This window comes from Humulus lupulus, chromosome X (assembly GCF_963169125.1).
Source record: "Humulus lupulus chromosome X, drHumLupu1.1, whole genome shotgun sequence".
NCBI classification, from domain to species: domain Eukaryota; kingdom Viridiplantae; phylum Streptophyta; class Magnoliopsida; order Rosales; family Cannabaceae; genus Humulus; species Humulus lupulus.
In genome coordinates, this window is record NC_084802.1 from 208835034 (window position 1) to 208841810 (window position 6777).

Genomic DNA, 6777 nt, shown 5'->3' on the forward strand with positions numbered 1-6777 from the left:
GCCACTAGCCCTAAACAGACAAGAGACTGATAGGTAAGTCTCTAACTTTAAACAGAAGAATGGCTGCTAGGTAAGCCACTAGCCTTAAACATACGAGAGACTGATAGGTAAGTCTCTAACTTAACAGATGAGTGACTGATAGGTAAGTCACGCAAACGCTTATAATATTCATCGAACTTGAGGTCGGTCCGGCATTAATGCTCTTTGAGTCATCCAATGCAGATATCTATTAGATCTAATCTTTATTGGCTTGCGTTGAAGACGCTAAAGCCGTCCTGACTTATGAGTCAGCACCGTGTGACCAGTGCCCAGTACCATTGCCGAACCTGACTAATGAGTCACAGCTTCACAGTTGATACCGACACCTTTTCCACTTCTGACTAATGAGTCAGTACCATGCACAAGTGAGCAAGATTCGCTAAGCATTCAGTAATCAATCCATGTCCACATTTACACGATCAACATGCCTCAAGAATAATCATGCATGTCACATATGGGGTGCAGTTTTCTTACCTCTGATTCGAGCTAGAATTAATAGAAGAACAACCCTTGAGAACGGTCTAGCTTTTAGTCCTTTAGCGGTCACATAATCATAACACATTATAGGATACCATCAATAAAATGATAATCAAGGGTTCCTAAGCCAAGATCTAGCCTCTGAGACATCAATCCCCACTAATCTGGGTAGTAGGAGTGATCCCGAGGCCTAAAACCATGTTCCTGGGGCCAAAACACTCAAAATGGCTCAACCCTGCTCAAGGGCTGCAGCCCTGGCATCAAGGGCCATGGCGCCCAACAGGCACAAACTTCCCCACCTGCTTCTTCAAGCTAGGGTCGCGGCTCTCCAAGAACAGGGCCGCGGCGTGCCCAACCCAAAACATGCCCAAACTCGTTCTCCAACATCCCAAAGCCTCCAAAATCATGCCTAAACATTACCAAATCATCGAATCAAAGTTCCCAAGCTTCCGAATGCTCCAAAACCATCAAAACCCAAGGCTCAATCGAGCCAAAACTCAACGATTCACAAAAGCCAATTCTAAGCTTAGAAACTCTAAAAACTCAAAACTTTAAACTTAGATTACCTTCGATTGGGTTGTTTCTCATCAAATCCTTCGGTCAATAAGCTTCTAATCCTTCCTAGGATCGCTATGCCTCAATCCTCTCCTGATTCCGACTCCTAGAACTCAAGATATCTTCAAAAACGCTTCGAACGGCGAAAATGAGCTAACGGGGAAGAACGAGAGGTTTTCTAACGTACGTTCTATCTGACAAGCTACTTCAAGCTTAAGTAACCTCAAATAAAACCTAGTGCTCGGGGTCCCAAAAACTCTCTCGGAGACATTATAGTCAAAACTTCCAGAATTTCACCTTGATCTCAATAACTCCCAATTTATCATCAAATAAACATTCTTACTACCCAATAATTGACCCCATTATGACAAAACCGCTAATCCACTAAATAGGATCGTCTCATGCTGAATAGCTTGAATATATCTCCATAATAATGGAATCTCATTCACAAATCACATTATGCACCAAAACACACAAATTTACCCTCAATGGGCCAAATTATCAAAACACCATAATATTCAAATGTGGACCCACGTGCATTCATATAACATCATATTATAATACAATTCACATAAACATGCATATATTCATTTAATGGCTTAATTAAACAGTTATGGCCCTTCCGGCCTACTAATCCAGCCACTAAACCGCATTAGGGATTCGGGGCATTACAGATGATGTGGTGAATGGGAATGTGACACATGACATCACAAATTAGGGGAAAATGACAAAGTATTGATAAAAGACCGACGGGCAAAAAGGATAGGTCCAGGACCTATAGGAAAATCGACACCCCCTAGGGGTGGTCGGCCCAAGCAGGCCCTGTACCCCATGGGGTGGTCGGCCCAATATGCCCAAGGACCTTAGGGGTGGTCGGCCTGACCCTATCCTCCATAGGGTGGTCGGCCTACACCCCCAAGTACACTTCACCGAGAAGTAATTACTCTCGTTCAAACTGAGATCAACAGATCTAGCACCCCGAAGATCAACAAGCCCTAGTACCCAGAAGGTCACAGGTCCAACACCCAAGCTTTGGTCATCGGGCCTAGCTCCTAAGTCTGACATACAGACAGAGACTTAATATCTCCCAGACGTTTATATCATACATTATCAACCACGATCCATAGAAGGTAACAGGAAGACCCACGATCTCACAATCATGGGAAGGTGGACACATATCTCCACTACTTGATAATCGTATGCCAACTAACGATCCCATTATCACTGGCCATGTAACAGCTCCTGGGTACTATAAATAAAGGACCCAGGACTTCATTAAAAGGGTCTTTTTTTTTAGAGCTTTTTTGGTTGGAATTCTGGGCAAGTGAGAAACGAGTGAATACTTTTGTTCATCATTGTAATTGTCGAGAGACTCAATACTAAAAGCTAAGTGGATTAGGTTATTACTGTTCATCTGCACAGGGCTGAACCACTATAAAATTTTGGTGTGTTTATTTAAGATAATCGTACTCTGTCATTTATATTACTTATTCCGTTAAAAAGGTGTCGTATATTGTACATGCGATCGTTGGCCAATTTCACAGGTCAACATTATGGTTTCTTTATGTTTGGTTTCAGGAGTTCCAATCCCGCTCTTGTCTCCAATATTCCAGTTTTTGGTAAGGAAAATTAGGTAGTTTAGTATTATGACTTCGTTTATGTAGTTTATGATTTAGTCTATGTTTGTATGACCTAACATTTCAGGTACAATAAAGGGGTAAGTGTGTCTGGACCTAAGGTGTCTATTGATGTATGACGGACTATGTCCGGTATGCTCGGTTGCCAAAAATTTATGACGGACCTAAGTGATGTCCGGTGTATGACGGACTTTTTTCCGAGGCTTAATTGCCACCCCTGTATAAACACTTATCTTTTTATTATATCTAACTTGTTATTATGACCCATAGTTATGATTATTATTATGACTTATGACCCATAGTTATGATTATGAGTATGACTTATGACTTAGAGTATGATTTGAGATTTATGACCTAGATTATGATTTAGAATTATGACTTAAGCTATAATATGACCTAGAGTTTTGTGTTTGTATGGCTCTTGTGAATTTATTTTATGTTTGAGTATATGACTAACTCTTGTTTGAATTTTCCTTACTGGGCTTAGAAGCTCACCCCTTATGATGTTGTTATTTCAGGAAATTAAGGATAGAAAGGCCAATGGCGAGTGGGGACCTAAGAGCTTCGTGATTTGTGGGGACCATATAGTCGAGGAAGATCAAGCGGGCCTATTTATTTATTTTTAATAAAGAATGTGTTCTTTAAAAGTTTTATTTAAATGTTGCTCATTTTTGTGTTAAAGACAAATATTTTATTTTTGTAAAACATTGGATCCATGTATTTATTTTCAAGTTTTTATTCAATAAAAGAGCAATATTTATGAATTATGATCCAATGTTGTGTTCTCGGTAATCTATGAGAAATTAGGGTGTTACATGAGCTATGATATGGAGAAGCATAAAGCAATCTGCAATCTCAGATTCCACCATGGAGACTGGGTCCATAGTCGTGTTAGAAGCAGCTAAGGAAATAGTCTGGCTAAAGAAGTTCTATTCAGATCTTGGAGTTATTCCAAAAATGGATAAACCGCTTGTGTTGTTTTGTGGCAATACAGGAGCGATAGCCAACTCGAAAGAACCTCGTAGTAAAAAAAAGAGTAAGCATATAGAAAGGAAGTATCACTTTATCCAAGAATATGTGGCCAGGGGAGATGAGAAGGTTATGAAGATTGCATCTGAAGACAATCTTGCAGATCTGTTTACAAAGACATTACCAAAAGCTACATTTGATAAACATATCAAGAAAATGGGATTAGTAGAATTTAGGCATTAGTTTCAATTAATGCAAGTGGGAGTTTGTTGGGGTTTTATGCCCTAATTAAAACTCAATTTCTTTGTAATCTTAGTTATTATCAATAAAAGAATAGAAATCATTTTTGACTTGGTCAATCCCTTTGCTCACATGCTTTATTTTCATGATTATTTGTTTAATATAAACTTCTATTAAATCCCAAGCATATAGCTAATCATATTTATAGTGACGTAATCACAGTGTAATATAAATATGATTATATGTTCAAAATAAGTTAGTTCTAAGATTAGTCAGGGCACAGGATTTACACTGACTTGCCAATCTACGATGTGATCTACTTACACATCACAGTATTATGTTCATTCCAGAACATTAGCAAAGTAGATAAGATCGGAGGCATTTGTTACATTGGACTGGACCGATATTGACAGTAGATAGGATAAGTAAACACACCGTTATTATCTATTCTAGTCATATCATATAGTTGACCATAGGCCAATTCAATCTCAATTCTGAGTGGTTAGTATTCTAACTAATTGTATTATTTGAGTTCTTTGACTTGTTCGTTACCAACTTACCCTACAGACTAGCCCATACTTACATCTTGGGAACTCGGTAGTATAATTGAGTGGGAGTGTTAATCATAGCTATGAACATCTATAGCTTCTAAGAAAGAAGTGAAACGATGGTTTCCTTTTAGTTTGGTTCAAGGTGCTAAATGATAGAGATCTCATTTCAGTAATTAATATTAGTTTACTAAAATATCATTTACAAAGAACTAAGTGTTTAAAGGATAAAATACAATGAGGGGTAAAACAGTATTTTAGTCCCATCTCGTTGTAGACCATTTATAGAGGATTGAGTGACAATTATGGTTGTAACAATGGATAATTAATAGCGTATCTATATTGCTTATAGGGCGTTCTATGAATTCAAGAGTGCAATTCCGAGTCTTTAGTGGAGTCACGAGGAATTAATAAGTTAGTAAATTTATTTGTAAGATTTATGATAACTTATTGGAGCTTGATTTCATAGGCCCATGGTCCCCACTGTACCTTGGATAAAATCATCTAGATAGTCTCAATTAGTTGATTTAGTTATCAATTAGAATGATCAAAGTTGACCAGGTCAATTTTGGATAGTTTCACAGAGTTATACAATTTAGAGAAGAAAAGAGAAATTAGGGCAGATTTATTAATTAAGATAAATTGGTATCTAAATTAATAAATAAGTTTAAATCAAGGTTCAAATTATAAATAATTAATTTGATAAAGGATTTGAATGATTATTTAATTAATTAAATCAATAGAAAAGAATACAGGCCTTGATTTTAAGTCCAACGTACTTATAATCAAATGGGAAATTTCACGGGCCTAAAGCCCATGATAATTTCAACCTAGGGCTGTTAATTTGCTATTATTTTATTGATTTTTTAATTAAATAAATGACCTAATTGAGTCAATAAAAGGAATGTTAAGTGAGAGTTGAAAAGAGAAGTCAAAACACAAGTTTAATCACTGGTTTTTTTGATAGGTTTTAGATTCTCTCTAAACACAAGTCATTTTCTAAGCCTTATTGTTCTTTTCTCTTCTTCTCTCTGTATCTATCTCATGTGTTGAGAATTGTCCACACTAGTCTAGGTGATTCTAAGGATACTTTGGAAGATTGTGAAGATAATTGAAGAACGATTCATTTTCTTGGTAATACTCGATTGAAAGTATACAAGGGTTAGAGAAAGTGAAGGAATGACTCTTTCATTCCACTGCGTATAATGTAAGTATTCTTATCATTATTTCACTTTGAATAAAATTTTAGAAACATGTTCTAGGTTGTCTCATATTAACTTGTTTAATATTATATCTACATGAAAATAAATAAAGATCCTATATAAGTTATCCTAACAGTTTTTTCATGAATATCTTGATTTTGAAAGCCCCAGCGAATGGTTGCTCGATGCCAACTCGATGGAGCCTTCAATAGCAAGATTGTTCATGAAAAAATGACTTTGCTCAATGGTGGCTCGATGATGCTCAATGCGATTCTTGTAAAAGACATAATTTTTCACTCGGGTGTCCGTTTGGAGTGACTTTTTTTTTTTTGGGTATTTTTTCAAGATCTACACTTTTAACATACTCATATGCACACTTGAGAAGTTTAAAACTTGAAAACATACCAAAAATATCTTAAACATGAGGTATGTTTGCCTTTTTGTATTTTTTTCAAGTGTTACACTTCCTAAATGTGCATATTAACATGTCAAACGTGTAGATCTTGAAAAAATACCCAAAATAAAAAAAAATACCCCAAACGGACACACGAGTGAAAAAATACGTCTCTTGCAAGAATCGCATCGAGCATCATCGAGCTACCATCGAGCAAAGTCATTTTTTCATGAACAATCTTGAATTTTAAAAAAATTATATATTTTCTTATTATCTAAAAAAATTATATATTTTATAATTATAAAAAAGATACAAAAATTTGAATTTAAATGGATGTAAAACTTGATGCACATTTTATTATTATAATAAAATTTTCTCCTTTATTATTAATATGCCTACAATTATTTGGTATGTAATTATAAACTATACAATAACTATAAATCCAGCTTATAAATAGAGAGATAAAATTGGTGTCTTTTCATTATGATTACTCTCATCATATATAATGAGAAATTCTACAGTAGAGGTGTCAGTTTAGCTCCTACTGGTAGGGGTGTTTCTATTTTCAGCATGTAGATAAATTAAAACTAAATTTTTGTATATGGCGTGTTGTTAACCATTTTGATGTCTAGTTTTAAGCATTGTAAAAATATTTATAATTTTTTTGAAAACTGGTGGGATGTCTACTATAACTACAATATATATCATCATATAAA